General features: G+C 60.2%; 1 protein-coding gene across 6 annotated transcripts in view; it reads left to right on the top strand.

The window, feature by feature from the left end:
• The first annotated feature begins 828 nt into the window (after window positions 1-828).
• The window catches only part of LOC112677034 (putative PRAME family member 26), a 62,279-nt gene continuing 43,881 nt past the window's right edge, over window positions 829-19,226 (top strand). Inside the window, exon 1 of one of the 6 annotated variants that reach the window (XR_007406214.1) lies at window positions 829-4,694. The gene's annotated coding sequence lies outside the window, so the exon portion shown is untranslated. Of the gene's footprint in view, window positions 12,341-19,226 lie in introns of all 6 variants that reach the window. The other 5 variants (XR_007406213.1, XR_007406210.1, XR_007406212.1 and 2 more) reach the window with 5 other exon arrangements.

Raw genomic sequence — 19,226 nt, 5'->3', positions numbered from 1 at the left:
GGGTGCCCCTCTGTGTGCCTCCCGGAGCCCGCCGGCCGCAGGGCTGCCAGCGAGGCTGGGGTGTGGAGTTGCACCTGCACCTGCAGCTGCAGTCTGGCCTGCCCCTGCGGTTCAGCCGCTCTTCGTCTCGGGTGTTCAAGACGTTCAATGCCATGGTCGGCAGGTCGGGAATGGGAGTTTGGGGACCCTCTTCGGCCTTCTTGAATTTTTTTTTCCGGGTATCGGGGAGGACTGAGAGAGAAAATGCGTCGCCACCACAGTAGCCCTGGACGGGGCCGGGGAGGCAGGGTCCAGGCGAGGGTACTGGGTTACAGCCTCAGCGAGCCTCTGAAGGCAAAGAGCAGGCTTCTCATCTGGGTTCTGAGCGACTTGCCGGACCCTAGCGTAGTTGACAGACAGCCCTGTTAGAGACCGCCCGCGTGCCAGCGTGGAGACAGTGGACGTGGGGCGGCGGCGGCGGCGGCGGCGGCGGCCCCCCCGCCTCCCGTCCCGTCTGCTAAGGGCGTGCGGGATCCTCGGCGGGAACCGCCCGAGCACCGATTGGCACAGCCCCGTCGGTGAAACGGACCCGGCCGGCGTGTTGTCGGGCGGCAGCCTGCATTCGCTCCCTGTCCTCTGGTGGAAGGGGGGTGGTCTGCAGCACATGCAAATCCTGCCAAGTCAAGCAAGCCCTCTGCCTGGGCCAAATACTGAATTCTTGGCTGCAGTCCCGGGTTAGCAGAGTAAGAGCCCAGCCCCCTTTTCCATGTGGGAAAGGTCCTGAAGGGAGAAAGCGTGGACCCGAACAATCCCTTCAGCTCCCACCACCTGTCGCATGGGGCCGGCCAGGTCAGGGGAGGCGAGACCTTGTGGGATCTTGTGCACCTGGATCGGAGGGGAGGTAGGGGGGTGAAGGTTGGGGGTCAGAAACGGGTAAGGAGGTGTGTGGTTGGGAGGCAGGAGGAGGAGAAGGGGGCAGGGGGCAGGGCTGGCGTTCCCCTAGTAGGTGTTCGGGCCAGGGTGTCAGGGGACCCTGAGACAGGGGAAGGGGGAAAGGATTCGGGGGCTCTTGGAGCTGAGGGAATGGGTGGAGGGGGCGGAGGGAGCGGCTCCCGCGCCGAAAGGACCTGGGTGGTGGAACATTGGGAGCAGAGAGAGGGGCGAGAGCGGAGGTCCCAGAAAGCCTGCATGTCTGGGACCTTGGTCCGCTTGCCCTGAGGTCTAGAGATTGTCCTGGGCCGTGAGAATTTGGTAGTCAGAAGTACCCTCAGGGGCCGTGGAGACTGATTGTCCAGGTAATATTGGGGCCGGGCCACCGTAGAGAAATGAATGAGGCTGAGGCGGCGCCTTTTCAGGTCCTGGGAAAGGCCCCGGGTTTTCTTTCTTTTCTTTTTTTTTAAGTTTTTATTTATTTATGATAGTCACCCAGAGAGAGAGAGAGGGGGTGGGGGGCAGAGACACAAGCAGAGGGAGAAGCAGGCTCCATGCACCGGGAGCCTGACGTGGGATTCGGTGCCGGGTCTCCGGGATCGGACCCTGGGTCAAAGGCAGGCGCCAGACCGCTGCGCCACCCAGGGATCCCGGCCCCGGGTTTTGAAATTGGACAGTAGACAACCCGTCGGAGTTTCGGGGTCACATTGGGATTGGGCAGTTCCATGATTCGCACCGGGTAACCCGGAGACTGAAGACAGGCGTCCCCGTTTGCAGCCCAGGGTCACCAGAGAAACAGAGGTGGCCCTAAGGATGAGGACGTCTCCTGATCCCCAGGGAGCACCGGAGAGCCACCCGCTGGCTCTGTGGAGTTGCCCTGGCGCGGCCGCGGCTTCCGGCAGCACCAGCGGGACAGGGGCACGGAATCAGGGGGCGCCTACCCGGCGTCTCGAGGCGTGGGGTTCAGTTCAGGTCCTGGTGGTGAGAGGAGAGGGGCTCCCTCCAGAGCGGGGCCTCGAACTCCTCCCGGGTTTCGGCACCAAATCTCAGGTTTCATGCGACTGGTAGGCAAATGAACTAGAGAGGCCAGGCAAAGGTGGGTCAAAAGAGGCTTTCAGTGGGCGCATCTGGGGCGAGGTTCCCAGGCCCCGAGAGGGAGCAGAGCCGGGGAAGGCGGCTTTTGAAGGGGGAGTGCTAAGGGCTCGTGTCTGTACGGGCTGATAGGCATTGGGGCATGTGACTGGAGGAAGCGGTACGGGGCGATAAGCGCTTCTGCCTTTCTGTGGGGTCTGGGTAAGTAAGGTATGGTTCAGGTTTCCTACCTGGGTCCTGTCTCGCCAGTGACGTGTCCTTGGGCGGCCACCAGGGTTGAAGCCGGGGAGACCCCGATAAGTAGTGGGAGAAAGATCACTCGTTTGTGCTTCTCCGGGAGGCTGGCCAGGAGGGCTACTTCTGCCCGACTAGAGAGAGTTCGTCGCGGAACCAGGGAGACAGGCAGACAGAGGAGAGAGGCAGAGGTACCTAGAGATTCAGAAAGGCTGCCCGTTGCGCCAAGAGAGACCACGGATCGGGGCGTGATGAGAGGTAACATTTGACAGGGTGACTACACGCAGGGAAGACCTAAGGGTGGAGTAACACAAAGGGAAGTGGTGGTTGAGAGGGTCCGTGAATAAGGCATTGTCCAGGAGAGAGGGAGAATGCAATGCCCTGGAGGTGCGGGTGTGAGGTTGGCGCAGTTCAATGCGTTAGGGAGGGGAACGGCCACCAGGGAAGAGGGGGGCTTTGCCCCAGGCGGCACAGATAAAACAGTGGGACAGATTGCCCATGCCTGAAAGGCTGGAGAGGGAAGTAAGTGCCTTGTTGGCTAAGTTTCATCTAGCAGAAGGGGCCCCGCCCCGGGCCTGAGCTGGGGTAGCCTGTAGGTGGGTTTGGAGAAGTTGCTCCTGTGCACGTATGGTGGGAGTCTGGTTCCTTCGGTCGGGTTGGATTGGTGGAAGTGAGAGCCGCACGTGTGTATGTCGTGTAGATGCGGGGAGAGAAGACGGTAGGGTAGGAGGAAAAGGGGCAGCGGTACAATTTTGCGGTTACCCCCGTCGCCCAGTGGGAATCCCAAGGGTCCAGAATAGTTAGGCTATAGTTACTGTGTGTTCTGTAGAAGCGGCCTCATGGGTCACTGGTTGCAAAGGTGCCGGCGAAAGGGTCCCGGCACAAGTGGCCAAGGCGATGAATATTCCAGTCGCGATAAGGGCAGCATCCGTGGATTTCAACCGGGTAGTTTTGGCAGGTAGGATGGGTCTTGATCATAGGTGGAAGAGATTCTAGGATCAGATGTGGATACAGGAATTGACTGGCAATTGGGGATGGAGAAATTGATGAGGGCCTGGCAACCCAGTGGTTGACAATCAGTGGTGGACATTCCCCGGTGCCAGGTTTCTGTCATGTAAACGTCCACCTAAACCAGGGTCAGTGGTGGAGTAACTAGGAGGTAGGACCAGGAGGAGGAGGATGGAGCTTTGAAAGCAGTATTGGAGTAGGTCCCAAAGGTGGTCCTGCGCATCCGTGTCGTGAGGGGCCTCGCTTTCACTTAGAGCTGTGTACCCCGCGGGTGGTGTGCTAGGAGTTTGGCGGCCGTGGGGGTCGTAAGGGCCACCGTATCGGGACCGGTGCACTTAGGCTGTAAGGTTTTTGGGTATAGTTCTTGTAGCAGGACGCAATCCCCTGGGGCCAGGGCTTGGGGAGTATCTGCTGTGGGTTCCCCTGGAGTCGGGCTGACTGAGTCGCATGGGCCCGCAGGAGGGCTCTTAGAAGAGTTAGGTAAGGTAGGCAAGATAGGAGCAGAGGAGGCGGTGACGGGAAGATTTTGAGTGAGCAGGAAGGGCCGCCCACGAGAAGCTGAAAGGGACTTAGAGCCCACGGCCCTCTAGGGGAAGCTCTGAGCCTTGTTAAAGCCAGCGGGAGGAGGGTGGCCAGGACGGGCGGGCTTCAAGGGCAGTTTGGTGAGACGTCCCTCGAGAAGGCCGTCGGCCCGCTCTCCCTTACCCGAAGACTGGGGTTGGTATGGGATATGGGGTTTCCAGGTAATATTTAGGCTCTCGGAGACTTGCTGGGTGATGCTGGAGATGAGGCCGGGCCGTTGTCAGATGGTAGGGTCCGCGGGAGGCCGAACCTCGGAATGACGTGTTGGAGGGCTATGGTGGCCGCCGCCTCCGCAGTGTCCCGAGGTATGGAGAAAGCCCCTATCCACCGTGTAAAGGTGTCCACTGAGGCTAACAGGTAGGGAAAGGATTTATGGCGTGGCACGTGGGAAAAGTCAGGCTGCCAGTCCTCGCCAGGTTGGTGTGCGCAGAGCTGGGGATTGGGCCCCGCCGGGCCTGCGAATTCCCCCTCGAGCGTTGACCGTGGAGCAGGGTTTGCAAGACTTCGGCGCCTCTCCGGTAACCTGTGGCACATGTGGAGGGTGGAAAAGGGGTTGTAGGAACTGGTGTAAGGCCTTGGGCCCGACGTGTAGGGCCTGCCGTATGTCTGAAACGATCATGGGGGCTGAAGGGTCTGGAAGAGCGAGTTTCTTTGGAATGAAGATGCGGCCTGTGTCCCTGGCGATTCCTCCCATCCTTTTGGGTGTCTGTCTGAGTTTCCTGGTGTGTGTAAGAGGGGGACTGTGGTGTGTGGAGGAAGAGGAGGGGAGCTGGTGGGGGTCTAAGGCAGTGGGTCGGGCAGTGGAGAGTCGGCTTTGTTGTTGCCTCGGGACACCAGGTCCTCGGAGGGTCGGTCCACGACAGTGGACAGTGGCTACTTGAGTGAGGTTGGGGGGTCTGAGGGTCTGGGCTGAGGGTCTCCAGTAGTTGTGAAATGAGGTGCCCATTGATTATGGGTGGTACCCTTGGTGGTAAGACACCCTCGCTCTTGCCAGAGGACAGAATGTGTGTGTGTGATGAGGGAGGCGTATTTGGAGGCAGTGTATGTGGTGTCCCGAGGGGGAGGGCAGCCGCCTCCAGGACGGCATCGAGGGTAAGCAAGTACGGCGTAGGCCGCGTGTCTCTCTCTGGCCGTCCGGGGCGATGAGAGAACTACCATCCCCAAAGAGGATTCATTCGGTCAGGCTTCGGGAGGGCTTGATAGGAAAGTCCCGACGTGGAGGAGTCAGCTCGTGCAGGAGTTGAGGGCAGGAATGGGAGGGTTCTGAGTGAGTCGCGGGGGGAGTACCCACCCGCAGGAGGGGAGCAGGATTTAGACGAGAGGTTGGTGGGTGGTAGATGTCCGGGTTTTCGATGAAGAGGAGAAGATCAAGTTGGAGTCTAGAGGGGTCCAGATGAGAAACAGATTTCTGGCTCAGTAGATCTGTGTCCCAGGCGGTGAGAGGAGAAAACGGCGAGGGGCCTTGGAGAGTGAGTGTAAGGGCCTCCTTTGTCAGGGAGGCGGCCCCAGCCAGGGCTCTGAGACATGGTTGCCAGCCCTGAGCGGCGACATCTAGCTGTTGTGAGAGGTACGCCCGTGTCCGCTCCGTTGGTCCTGTTGGCTGTACCAGGAGGCGAGGGGCCGAGCGGGAACGTTCATCAGTCAATAAGTAGGGAGGTTTTGGGGGATCTGGAAGAGCTGAAACGGGTCCCAAAGTAAGGCAGTCTTCCCGTTTGGAGAGAAGGTGTTTGACAGGGGAGGGGTCTGTCCGTGGCCCCCGTGGGGTTGGTTTGGCTGCCCTGTGGAGGGGTCGTGCCAGGAGAGCGGAGTCAGGAATCCAGTACCAGAGGAAACCCACGAGAGCCAAGAAAGAGAGAAGGTTGTCGGCGTTCTGGCGGGGAGAGGGGAGGCCGGAGATGCTGGTGTTGTGGTAGGCGGAGGCGGTCTCCAGTGAGTGTTTTCGAGGTGTAGGGGTTAAGGATATACCCAGCTAGGTAACCGTGGGGGTGCAAAGTTGCGCTTTGGAGGGAGTGACCGGGTACCCTTTAGAACCAAGGAAGCTGAGGAGGAGAGCAGTGTCTTCCTGTGAGGAAGGTCGGGAGGGCCTACAAAGGGGAAGGTCATCGACTTCTTGGAGGAGTGTGCTCTGTGTGAAAGAGCCTTGTTGGAGATGTCTAGAAAGGGCCTGGCCAAAGAGATGGGGACTATCCGTGAGTCCCTGAGGCAGGACCGTCCAGGCCAGTTGTCCTGAGGTATGTGTGTCGGGGTCTTCCCATGGGAAGGCCAAGAGAACGTATGAATGTGGGTGTGGAGGAGCAGTGAATCAAGAAGGCGTCTTTGAGGCCTAAGCGTGAGAAGTGAGTAGCGGTGGAGGGAACAGTAGAAAGTGGGGCGTATGGGTTGGGCACCAGCGGGTGGAGAGGGCTAGCAGCCTCGTTGATGAGTCTTCAACCTTGTACTAGGCGATAGGCTCCAGAAGGTTTCCTGGCAGGGAGAATGGGGGTGATGCTCGGGGAGCTGTTGGGGATAAGGAGGCCGTGCTGGCCAAGTCGGTCTGTACTAGGTTTAAGTCCCCGTCGGTGAGTTTCCGAAATGGAGAATTGGGGCTGAGAAGGAGAGGAGGCGGGGGGGTTTGATCTTTTAAGTGGGTTTTGACTGGGGGGTGGTGAGTGGCCACCATTGGTTTAGAGGTGTCCCAGACTTGGGGGTTAAGGGGTAGAGGGAGACGGGGGGCGTGGAGTGGAGGGATCAGGAGAAATGAAGGGTAAGACGAGGTGAGCAGAGGCAGTGGGTGAGGGAGAAAGACGAACGGTGGCCTTGAGTTTGTGTAGGATATCCCGGCCGAGGAGAGGAGCCGGGCAGGAAGGAGTTCTAAGGAAGGAGGGTGAGAGGGGAGCCCGTCCGTGGAGTAGATGGAGGTGCCATCAGTTCCCACCACCACCACCACTGGAGAGGGGAACCCGGCACCCGAGTGGAAGGCAGAATGGAGCCAGTCGCCCCGTGTCCAGCAGGAAAGAGACGGACTTCCCCGCTCCCGGGAGCAGGACCCCACGTTGTGCCCCAGGTAGCAAATCCGAGAAAGCCCCCAGGAGCCGACACCGATGCAAACACACGAGGGTTTCTTTACAAGCTCGAGCTTGGGTCCAAGTATACCCGACACGGCGGAGCAGGGACTTGGACCCCGGGGCTCAGAGGCGTAGCAGCTTTCCGGGGGCCAGTGGCCCACGGGATTGTAACACACACAGAAGGTTGCACAGTCATGTGAGTCCGCCCGCAACTGGGGGCCAGTTGACTCCCAGTTTACCCTACCTATGGTGACCGTTTGAACTGGCCTATCACTCTGGTCAGAATTGGCGCGCAGTGTTGGGGGGCACAAGCGGGGGTTACATTTTTATGATCTGATTTCGGGTAAGGGTGTGCTCAGTGGCTTGACTAGGGTGGGGCAGCGCCTTAAGCAATAAGCAGGTCCTGTGGGGGTCATAGCAGGAGGTGGCGGGTGCAGCAGAAAATGGAGTTAGTCCTGCTCCGCTTGTCCAGGGGCAGGGGATTTTTGTTAAATTCCCTGGGTCCCACACCCCAGGCTCGGCCTGGGTTAGGGGGTGTCCGAGTCTGGGCCCCGCGAGTCGTGGTCCAGTCCGAGTAGTCGGAAGGTTGGACTTTGCGGCTCAGGGTTGCGTCCGTGTGGAGGCGCCGAGGATGCCCCGAGACCAGGGCAGGCGGATTTCCAGTGGCCCGTCACTCGACATCGCGGGCCTGGCCGCGTCGGCTCCGTGATCCTGGGACATTGACGGGCCCGGTGTCCCTCGGTGCCGCGTCTGACGCAAGCCCCAGGCGGGATGCGGTGGGGTGCCCCTCTGTGTGCCTCCCGGAGCCCGCCGGCCGCAGGGCTGCCAGCGAGGCTGGGGTGTGGAGTTGCACCTGCACCTGCAGCTGCAGTCTGGCCTGCCCCTGCGGTTCAGCCGCTCTTCGTCTCGGGTGTTCAAGACGTTCAATGCCATGGTCGGCAGGTCGGGAATGGGAGTTTGGGGACCCTCTTCGGCCTTCTTGAATTTTTTTTTCCGGGTATCGGGGAGGACTGAGAGAGAAAATGCGTCGCCACCACAGTAGCCCTGGACGGGGCCGGGGAGGCAGGGTCCAGGCGAGGGTACTGGGTTACAGCCTCAGCGAGCCTCTGAAGGCAAAGAGCAGGCTTCTCATCTGGGTTCTGAGCGACTTGCCGGACCCTAGCGTAGTTGACAGACAGCCCTGTTAGAGACCGCCCGCGTGCCAGCGTGGAGACAGTGGACGTGGGGCGGCGGCGGCGGCGGCGGCGGCGGCCCCCCCGCCTCCCGGCCCGTCTGCTAAGGGCGTGCGGGATCCTCGGCGGGAACCGCCCGAGCACCGATTGGCACAGCCCCGTCGGTGAAACGGACCCGGCCGGCGTGTTGTCGGGCGGCAGCCTGCATTCGCTCCCTGTCCTCTGGTGGAAGGGGGGTGGTCTGCAGCACATGCAAATCCTGCCAAGTCAAGCAAGCCCTCTGCCTGGGCCAAATACTGAATTCTTGGCTGCAGTCCCGGGTTAGCAGAGTAAGAGCCCAGCCCCCTTTTCCATGTGGGAAAGGTCCTGAAGGGAGAAAGCGTGGACCCGAACAATCCCTTCAGCTCCCACCACCTGTCGCAGGGGGCCGGCCAGGTCAGGGGAGGCGAGACCTTGTGGGATCTTGTGCACCTGGATCGGAGGGGAGGTAGGGGGGTGAAGGTTGGGGGTCAGAAACGGGTAAGGAGGTGTGTGGTTGGGAGGCAGGAGGAGGAGAAGGGGGCAGGGGGCAGGGCTGGCGTTCCCCTAGTAGGTGTTCGGGCCAGGGTGTCAGGGGACCCTGAGACAGGGGAAGGGGGAAAGGATTCGGGGGCTCTTGGAGCTGAGGGAATGGGTGGAGGGGGCGGAGGGAGCGGCTCCCGCGCCGAAAGGACCTGGGTGGTGGAACATTGGGAGCAGAGAGAGGGGCGAGAGCGGAGGTCCCAGAAAGCCTGCATGTCTGGGACCTTGGTCCGCTTGCCCTGAGGTCTAGAGATTGTCCTGGGCCGTGAGAATTTGGTAGTCAGAAGTACCCTCAGGGGCCGTGGAGACTGATTGTCCAGGTAATATTGGGGCCGGGCCACCGTAGAGAAATGAATGAGGCTGAGGCGGCGCCTTTTCAGGTCCTGGGAAAGGCCCCGGGTTTTCTTTCTTTTCTTTTTTTTTAAGTTTTTATTTATTTATGATAGTCACCCAGAGAGAGAGAGAGGGGGTGGGGGGCAGAGACACAAGCAGAGGGAGAAGCAGGCTCCATGCACCGGGAGCCTGACGTGGGATTCGGTGCCGGGTCTCCGGGATCGGACCCTGGGTCAAAGGCAGGCGCCAGACCGCTGCGCCACCCAGGGATCCCGGCCCCGGGTTTTGAAATTGGACAGTAGACAACCCGTCGGAGTTTCGGGGTCACATTGGGATTGGGCAGTTCCATGATTCGCACCGGGTAACCCGGAGACTGAAGACAGGCGTCCCCGTTTGCAGCCCAGGGTCACCAGAGAAACAGAGGTGGCCCTAAGGATGAGGACGTCTCCTGATCCCCAGGGAGCACCGGAGAGCCACCCGCTGGCTCTGTGGAGTTGCCCTGGCGCGGCCGCGGCTTCCGGCAGGACCAGCGGGACAGGGGCACGGAATCAGGGGGCGCCTACCCGGCGACTCGAGGCGTGGGGTTCAGTTCAGGTCCTGGTGGTGAGAGGAGAGGGGCTCCCTCCAGAGCGGGGCCTCGAACTCCTCCCGGGTTTCGGCACCAAATCTCAGGTTTCATGCGACTGGTAGGCAAATGAACTAGAGAGGCCAGGCAAAGGTGGGTCAAAAGAGGCTTTCAGTGGGCGCATCTGGGGCGAGGTTCCCAGGCCCCGAGAGGGAGCAGAGCCGGGGAAGCCGGCTTTTGAAGGGGGAGTGCTAAGGGCTCGTGTCTGTACGGGCTGATAGGCATTGGGGCATGTGACTGGAGGAAGCGGTACGGGGCGATAAGCGCTTCTGCCTTTCTGTGGGGTCTGGGTAAGTAAGGTATGGTTCAGGTTTCCTACCTGGGTCCTGTCTCGCCAGTGACGTGTCCTTGGGCGGCCACCAGGGTTGAAGCCGGGGAGACCCCGATAAGTAGTGGGAGAAAGATCACTCGTTTGTGCTTCTCCGGGAGGCTGGCCAGGAGGGCTACTTCTGCCCGACTAGAGAGAGTTCGTCGCGGAACCAGGGAGACAGGCAGACAGAGGAGAGAGGCAGAGGTACCTAGAGATTCAGAAAGGCTGCCCGTTGCGCCAAGAGAGACCACGGATCGGGGCGTGATGAGAGGTAACATTTGACAGGGTGACTACACGCAGGGAAGACCTAAGGGTGGAGTAAGACAAAGGGAAGTGGTGGTTGAGAGGGTCCGTGAATAAGGCATTGTCCAGGAGAGAGGGAGAATGCAATGCCCTGGAGGTGCGGGTGTGAGGTTGGCGCAGTTCAATGCGTTAGGGAGGGGAACGGCCACCAGGGAAGAGGGGGGCTTTGCCCCAGGCGGCACAGATAAAACAGTGGGACAGATTGCCCATGCCTGAAAGGCTGGAGAGGGAAGTAAGTGCCTTGTTGGCTAAGTTTCATCTAGGAGAAGGGGCCCCGCCCCGGGCCTGAGCTGGGGTAGCCTGTAGGTGGGTTTGGAGAAGTTGCTCCTGTGCACGTATGGTGGGAGTCTGGTTCCTTCGGTCGGGTTGGATTGGTGGAAGTGAGAGCCGCACGTGTGTATGTCGTGTAGATGCGGGGAGAGAAGACGGTAGGGTAGGAGGAAAAGGGGCAGCGGTACAATTTTGCGGTTACCCCCGTCGCCCAGTGGGAATCCCAAGGGTCCAGAATAGTTAGGCTATAGTTACTGTGTGTTCTGTAGAAGCGGCCTCATGGGTCACTGGTTGCAAAGGTGCCGGCGAAAGGGTCCCGGCACAAGTGGCCAAGGCGATGAATATTCCAGTAGCGATAAGGGCAGCATCCGTGGATTTCAACCGGGTAGTTTTGGCAGGTAGGATGGGTCTTGATCATAGGTGGAAGAGATTCTAGGATCAGATGTGGATACAGGAATTGACTGGCAATTGGGGATGGAGAAATTGATGAGGGCCTGGCAACCCAGTGGTTGACAATCAGTGGTGGACATTCCCCGGTGCCAGGTTTCTGTCATGTAAACGTCCACCTAAACCCAGGGTCAGTGGTGGAGTGACCAGGAGGTAGGACCAGGAGGAGGAGGATGGAGCCATAGCAGTATTGGAGTAGGTCCCAAAGGTGGTCCTGCGCATCCGTGTCGTGAGGGGCCTCGCTTTCACTTAGAGCTGTGTACCCCGCGGGTGGTGTGCTAGGAGTTTGGCGGCCGTGGGGGTCGTAAGGGCCACCGTATCGGGACCGGTGCACTTAGGCTGTAAGGTTTTTGGGTATAGTTCTTGTAGCAGGACGCTATCCCCTGGGGCCAGGGCTTGGGGAGTATCTGCTGTGGGTTCCCCTGGAGTCGGGCTGACTGAGTCGCATGGGCCCGCAGGAGGGCTCTTAGAAGAGTTAGGTAAGGTAGGCAAGATAGGAGCAGAGGAGGCGGTGACGGGAAGATTTTGAGTGAGCAGGAAGGGCCGCCCACGAGAAGCTGAAAGGGACTTGGAGCCCACGGCCCTCTAGGGGAAGCTCTGAGCCTTGTTAAAGCCAGCGGGAGGAGGGTGGCCAGGACGGGCGGGCTTCAAGGGCAGTTTGGTGAGACGTCCCTCGAGAAGGCCGTCGGCCCGCTCTCCCTTACCCGAAGACTGGGGTTGGTATGGGATATGGGGTTTCCAGGTAATATTTAGGCTCTCGGAGACTTGCTGGGTGATGCTGGAGATGAGGCCGGGCCGTTGTCAGATGGTAGGGTCCGCGGGAGGCCGAACCTCGGAATGATGTGTTGGAGGGCTATGGTGGCCGCCGCCTCCGCAGTGTCCCGAGGTATGGAGAAAGCCCCTATCCACCGTGTAAAGGTGTCCACTGAGGCTAACAGGTAGGGAAAGGATTTATGGCGTGGCACGTGGGAAAAGTCAGGCTGCCAGTCCTCGCCAGGTTGGTGTGCGCAGAGCTGGGGATTGGGCCCCGCCGGGCCTGCGAATTCCCCCTCGAGCGTTGACCGTGGAGCAGGGTTTGCAAGACTTCGGCGCCTCTCCGGTAACCTGTGGCACATGTGGAGGGTGGAAAAGGGGTTGTAGGAACTGGTGTAAGGCCTTGGGCCCGACGTGTAGGGACTGCCGTATGTCTGAAACGATCATGGGGGCTGAAGGGTCTGGAAGAGCGAGTTTCTTTGGAATGAAGATGCGGCCTTTGTCCCTGGCGATTCCTCCCATCCTTTTGGGTGTCTGTCTGAGTTTCCTGGTGTGTGTAAGAGGGGGACTGTGGTGTGTGGAGGAAGAGGAGGGGAGCTGGTGGGGGTCTAAGGCAGTGGGTCGGGCAGTGGAGAGTCGGCTTTGTTGTTGCCTCGGGACACCAGGTCCTCGGAGGGTCGGTCCACGACAGTGGACAGTGGCTACTTGAGTGAGGTTGGGGGGTCTGAGGGTCTGGGCTGAGGGTCTCCAGTAGTTGTGAAATGAGGTGCCCATTGATTATGGGTGGTACCCTTGGTGGTAAGACACCCTCGCTCTTGCCAGAGGACAGAATGTGTGTGTGTGATGAGGGAGGCGTATTTGGAGGCAGTGTATGTGGTGTCCCGAGGGGGAGGGCAGCCGCCTCCAGGACGGCATCGAGGGTAAGCAAGTACGGCGTAGGCCGCGTGTCTCTCTCTGGCCGTCCGGGGCGATGAGAGAACTACCATCCACAAAGAGGATTCATTCGGTCAGGCTTCGGGAGGGCTTGATAGGAAAGTCCCGACGTGGAGGAGTCAGCTCGTGCAGGAGTTGAGGGCAGGAATGGGAGGGTTCTGAGTGAGTCGCGGGGGGAGTACCCACCCGCAGGAGGGGAGCAGGATTTAGACGAGAGGTTGGTGGGTGGTAGATGTCCGGGTTTTCGATGAAGAGGAGAAGATCAAGTTGGAGTCTAGCGGGGTCCAGATGAGAAACAGATTTCTGGCTCAGTAGATCTGTGTCCCAGGCGGTGAGAGGAGAAAACGGTGAGGGGCCTTGTAGAGTGAGTGTAAGGGCCTCCTTTGTCAGGGAGGCGGCCCCAGCCAGGGCTCTGAGACGTGGTTGCCAGCCCTGAGCGGCGACATCTAGCTGTTGTGAGAGGTACGCCCGTGTCCGCTCCGTTGGTCCTGTTGGCTGTACCAGGAGGCGAGGGGCCGAGCGGGAACGTTCATCAGTCAATAAGTAGGGAGGTTTTGGGGGATCTGGAAGAGCTGAAACGGGTCCCAAAGTAAGGCAGTCTTCCCGTTTGGAGAGAAGGTGTTTGACAGGGGAGGGGTCTGTCCGTGGCCCCCGTGGGGTTGGTTTGGCTGCCCTGTGGAGGGGTCGTGCCAGGAGAGCGGAGTCAGGAATCCAGTACCAGAGGAAACCCACGAGAGCCAAGAAAGAGAGAAGGTTGTCGGCGTTCTGGCGGGGAGAGGGGAGGCCGGAGATGCTGGTGTTGTGGTAGGCGGAGGCGGTCTCCAGTGAGTGTTTTCGAGGTGTAGGGGTTAAGGATATACCCAGCTAGGTAACCGTGGGGGTGCAAAGTTGCGCTTTGGAGGGAGTGACCGGGTACCCTTTAGAACCAAGGAAGCTGAGGAGGAGAGCAGTGTCTTCCTGTGAGGAAGGTCGGGAGGGCCTACAAAGGGGAAGGTCATCGACTTCTTGGAGGAGTGTGCTCTGTGTGAAAGAGCCTTGTTGGAGATGTCTAGAAAGGGCCTGGCCAAAGAGATGGGGACTATCCTTGGAGTCCCTGAGGCAGGACCGTCCAGGCCAGTTGTCCTGAGGTATGTGTGTCGGGGTCTTCCCATGGGAAGGCCAAGAGAACGTATGAATGTGGGTGTGGAGGAGCAGTGAATCAAGAAGGCGTCTTTGAGGCCTCAGCGTGAGAAGTGAGTAGCGGTGGAGGGAACAGTAGAAAGTGGGGCGTATGGGTTGGGCACCAGCGGGTGGAGAGGGCTAGCAGCCTCGTTGATGAGTCTTCAACCTTGTACTAGGCGATAGGCTCCAGAAGGTTTCCTGGCAGGGAGAATGGGGGTGATGCTCGGGGAGCTGTTGGGGATAAGGAGGCCGTGCTGGCCAAGTCGGTCTGTACTAGGTTTAAGTCCCCGTCGGTGAGTTTCCGAAATGGAGAATTGGGGCTGAGAAGGAGAGGAGGCGGGGGGGTTTGATCTTTTAAGTGGGTTTTGACTGGGGGGTGGTGAGTGGCCACCATTGGTTTAGAGGTGTCCCAGACTTGGGGGTTAAGGGGTAGAGGGAGACGGGGGGCGTGGAGTGGAGGGATCAGGAGAAATGAAGGGTAAGACGAGGTGAGCAGAGGCAGTGGGTGAGGGAGAAAGACGAACGGTGGCCTTGAGTTTGTGTAGGATATCCCGGCCGAGGAGAGGAGCCGGGCAGGAAGGAGTTCTAAGGAAGGAGGGTGAGAGGGGAGCCCGTCCGTGGAGTAGATGGAGGTGCCATCAGTTCCCACCACCACCACCACTGGAGAGGGGAACCCGGCACCCGAGTGGAAGGCAGAATGGAGCCAGTCGCCCCGTGTCCAGCAGGAAAGAGACGGACTTCCCCGCTCCCGGGAGCAGGACCCCACGTTGTGCCCCAGGTAGCAAATCCGAGAAAGCCCCCAGGAGCCGACACCGATGCAAACACACGAGGGTTTCTTTACAAGCTCGAGCTTGGGTCCAAGTATACCCGACACGGCGGAGCAGGGACTTGGACCCCGGGGCTCAGAGGCGTAGCAGCTTTCCGGGGGCCAGTGGCCCACGGGATTGTAACACACACAGAAGGTTGCACAGTCATGTGAGTCCGCCCGCAACTGGGGGCCAGTTGACTCCCAGTTTACCCTACCTATGGTGACCGTTTGAACTGGCCTATCACTCTGGTCAGAATTGGCGCGCAGTGTTGGGGGGCACAAGCGGGGGTTACATTTTTATGATCTGATTTCGGGTAAGGGTGTGCTCAGTGGCTTGACTAGGGTGGGGCAGCGCCTTAAGCAATAAGCAGGTCCTGTGGGGGTCATAGCAGGAGGTGGCGGGTGCAGCAGAAAATGGAGTTAGTCCTGCTCCGCTTGTCCAGGGGCAGGGGATTTTTGTTAAATTCCCTGGGTCCCACACCCCAGGCTCGGCCTGGGTTAGGGGGTGTCCGAGTCTGGGCCCCGCGAGTCGTGGTCCAGTCCGAGTAGTCGGAAGGTTGGACTTTGCGGCTCAGGGTTGCGTCCGTGTGGAGGCGCCGAGGATGCCCCGAGACCAGGGCAGGCGGATTTGCCAGTGGCCCGTCACTCGACATCGCGGGCCTGGCCGCGTCGGCTCCGTGATCCTGGGACATTGACGGGCCCGGTGTCCCTCGGTGCCGCGTCTGACGCAAGCCCCAGGCGGGATGCGGTGGGGTGCCCCTCTGTGTGCCTCCCGGAGCCCGCCGGCCGCAGGGCTGCCAGCGAGGCTGGGGTGTGGAGTTGCACCTGCACCTGCAGCTGCAGTCTGGCCTGCCCCTGCGGTTCAGCCGCTCTTCGTCTCGGGTGTTCAAGACGTTCAATGCCATGGTCGGCAGGTCGGGAATGGGAGTTTGGGGACCCTCTTCGGCCTTCTTGAATTTTTTTTTCCGGGTATCGGGGAGGACTGAGAGAGAAAATGCGTCGCCACCACAGTAGCCCTGGACGGGGCCGGGGAGGCAGGGTCCAGGCGAGGGTACTGGGTTACAGCCTCAGCGAGCCTCTGAAGGCAAAGAGCAGGCTTCTCATCTGGGTTCTGAGCGACTTGCCGGACCCTAGCGTAGTTGACAGACAGCCCTGTTAGAGACCGCCCGCGTGCCAGCGTGGAGACAGTGGACGTGGGGCGGCGGCGGCGGCGGCGGCGGCCCCCCCCCTCCCGGCCCGTCTGCTAAGGGCGTGCGGGATCCTCGGCGGGAACCGCCCGAGCACCGATTGGCACAGCCCCGTCGGTGAAACGGACCCGGCCGGCGTGTTGTCGGGCGGCAGCCTGCATTCGCTCCCTGTCCTCTGGTGGAAGGGGGGTGGTCTGCAGCACATGCAAATCCTGCCAAGTCAAGCAAGCCCTCTGCCTGGGCCAAATACTGACTTCTTGGCTGCAGTCCCGGGTTAGCAGAGTAAGAGCCCAGCCCCCTTTTCCATGTGGGAAAGGTCCTGAAGGGAGAAAGCGTGGACCCGAACAATCCCTTCAGCTCCCACCACCTGTCGCAGGGGGCCGGCCAGGTCAGGGGAGGCGAGACCTTGTGGGATCTTGTGCACCTGGATCGGAGGGGAGGTAGGGGGGTGAAGGTTGGGGGTCAGAAACGGGTAAGGAGGTGTGTGGTTGGGAGGCAGGAGGAGGAGAAGGGGGCAGGGGGCAGGGCTGGCGTTCCCCTAGTAGGTGTTCGGGCCAGGGTGTCAGGGGACCCTGAGACAGGGGAAGGGGGAAAGGATTCGGGGGCTCTTGGAGCTGAGGGAATGGGTGGAGGGGGCGGAGGGGACGGAGGGAGCGGCTCCCGCGCCGAAAGGACCTGGGTGGTGGAACATTGGGAGCAGAGAGAGGGGCGAGAGCGGAGGTCCCAGAAAGCCTGCATGTCTGGGACCTTGGTCCGCTTGCCCTGAGGTCTAGAGATTGTCCTGGGCCGTGAGAATTTGGTAGTCAGAAGTACCCTCAGGGGCCGTGGAGACTGATTGTCCAGGTAATATTGGGGCCGGGCCACCGTAGAGAAATGAATGAGGCTGAGGCGGCGCCTTTTCAGGTCCTGGGAAAGGCCCCGGGTTTTCTTTCTTTTCTTTTTTTTTAAGTTTTTATTTATTTATGATAGTCACACAGAGAGAGAGGGAGGGGGTGGGGGGCAGAGACACAAGCAGAGGGAGAAGCAGGCTCCATGCACCGGGAGCCTGACGTGGGATTCGGTGCCGGGTCTCCAGGATCGGACCCTGGGTCAAAGGCAGGCGCCAGACCGCTGCGCCACCCAGGGATCCCGGCCCCGGGTTTTGAAATTGGACAGTAGACAACCCGTCGGAGTTTCGGGGTCACATTGGGATTGGGCAGTTCCATGATTCGCACCGGGTAACCCGGAGACTGAAGACAGGCGTCCCCGTTTGCAGCCCAGGGTCACCAGAGAAACAGAGGTGGCCCTAAGGATGAGGACGTCTCCTGATCCCCAGGGAGCACCGGAGAGCCACCCGCTGGCTCTGTGGAGTTGCCCTGGCGCGGCCGCGGCTTCCGGCAGCACCAGCGGGACAGGGGCACGGAATCAGGGGGCGCCTACCCGGCGTCTCGAGGCGCGGGGTTCAGTTCAGGTCCTGGTGGTGAGAGGAGAGGGGCTCCCTCCAGAGCGGGGCCTCGAACTCCTCCCGGGTTTCGGCACCAAATCTCAGGTTTCATGCGACTGGTAGGCAAATGAACTAGAGAGGCCAGGCAAAGGTGGGTCAAAAGAGGCTTTCAGTGGGCGCATCTGGGGCGAGGTTCCCAGGCCCCGAGAGGGAGCAGAGCCGGGGAAGCCGGCTTTTGAAGGGGGAGTGCTAAGGGCTCGTGTCTGTACGGGCTGATAGGCATTGGGGCATGTGACTGGAGGAAGCGGTACGGGGCGATAAGCGCTTCTGCCTTTCTATGGGGTCTGGGTAAGTAAGGTATGGTTCGGGTTTCCTACCTGGGTCCTGTCTCGCCAGTGACGTGTCCTTGGGCGGCCACCAGGGTTGAAGCCGGGGAGACCCCGATAAGTAGTGGGAGAAAGATCACTCGTTTGTGCTTCTCCGGGAGGCTGGCCAGGAGGGCTACTTCTGCCCGACTAGAGAGAGTTCGTCGCGGAACCAGGGAGACAGGCAGACAGAGGAGAGAGGCAGAGGTACCTAGAGATTCAGAAAGGCTGCCCGTTGCGCCAAGAGAGACCACGGATCGGGGCGTGATGAGAGGTAACATTTGACAGGGTGACTACACGCAGGGAAGACCTAAGGGTGGAGTAAGACAAAGGGAAGTGGTGGTTGAGAGGGTCCGTGAATAAGGCATTGTCCAGGAGAGAGGGAGAATGCAATGCCCTGGAGGTGCGGGTGTGAGGTTGGCGCAGTTCAATGCGTTAGGGAGGGGAACGGCCACCAGGGAAGAGGGGGGCTTTGCCCCAGGCGGCACAGATAAAACAGTGGGACAGATTGCCCATGCCTGAAAGGCTGGAGAGGGAAGTAAGTGCCTTGTTGGCTAAGTTTCATCTAGGAGAAGGGGCCCCGCCCCGGGCCTGAGCTGGGGTAGCCTGTAGGTGGGTTTGGAGAAGTTGCTCCTGTGCACGTATGGTGGGAGTCTGGTTCCTTCGGTCGGGTTGGATTGGTGGAAGTGAGAGCCGCACGTGTGTATGTCGTGTAGATGCGGGGAGAGAAGACGGTAGGGTAGGAGGAAAAGGGGCAGCGGTACAATTTTGCGGTTACCCCCGTCGCCCAGTGGGAATCCCAAGGGTCCAGAATAGTTAGGCTATAGTTACTGTGTGTTCTGTAGAAGCGGCCTCGTGGGTCACTGGTTGCAAAGGTGCCGGCGAAAGGGTCCCGGCACAAGTGGCCAAGGCGATGAATATTCCAGTAGCGATAAGGGCAGCATCCGTGGATTTCAACCGGGTAGTTTTGGCAGGTAGGATGGGTCTTGATCATAGGTGGAAGAGATTCTAGGATCAGATGTGGATACAGGAATTGACTGGCAATTGGGGATGGAGAAATTGATGAGGGCCTGGCAACCCAGTGGTTGACAATCAGTGGTGGACATTCCCCGGTGCCAGGTTTCTGTCATGTAAACGTCCACCTAAACCCAGGGTCAGTGGTGGAGTGACTAGGAGGTAGGACCAGGAGGAGGAGGATGGAGCCATAGCAGTATTGGAGTAGGTCCCAAAGGTGGTCCTGCGCATCCGTGTCGTGAGGGGCCTCGCTTTCACTTAGAGCTGTGTACCCCGCGGGTGGTGTGCTAGGAGTTTGGCGGCCGTGGGGGTCGTAAGGGCCACCGTATCGGGACCGGTGCACTTAGGCTGTAAGGTTTTTGGGTATAGTTCTTGTAGCAGGACGCTATCCCCTGGGGCCAGGGCTTGGGGAGTATCTGCTGTGGGTTCCCCTGGAGTCGGGCTGACTGAGTCGCATGGGCCCGCAGGAGGGCTCTTAGAAGAGTTAGGTAAGGTAGGCAAGATAGGAGCAGAGGAGGCGGTGACGGGAAGATTTTGAGTGAGCAGGAAGGGCCGCCCACGAGAAGCTGAAAGGGACTTAGGAGCCCACGGCCCTCTAGGGGAAGCTCTGAGCCTTGTTAAAGCCAGCGGGAGGAGGGTGGCCAGGACGGGCGGGCTTCAAGGGCAGTTTGGTGAGACGTCCCTCGAGAAGG

Source organism: Canis lupus, chromosome 26 (assembly GCF_003254725.2).
Source record: "Canis lupus dingo isolate Sandy chromosome 26, ASM325472v2, whole genome shotgun sequence".
Taxonomy (NCBI): Eukaryota; Metazoa; Chordata; class Mammalia; order Carnivora; family Canidae; genus Canis; species Canis lupus.
This window is presented reverse-complemented; position numbering and strand designations above follow the sequence as displayed.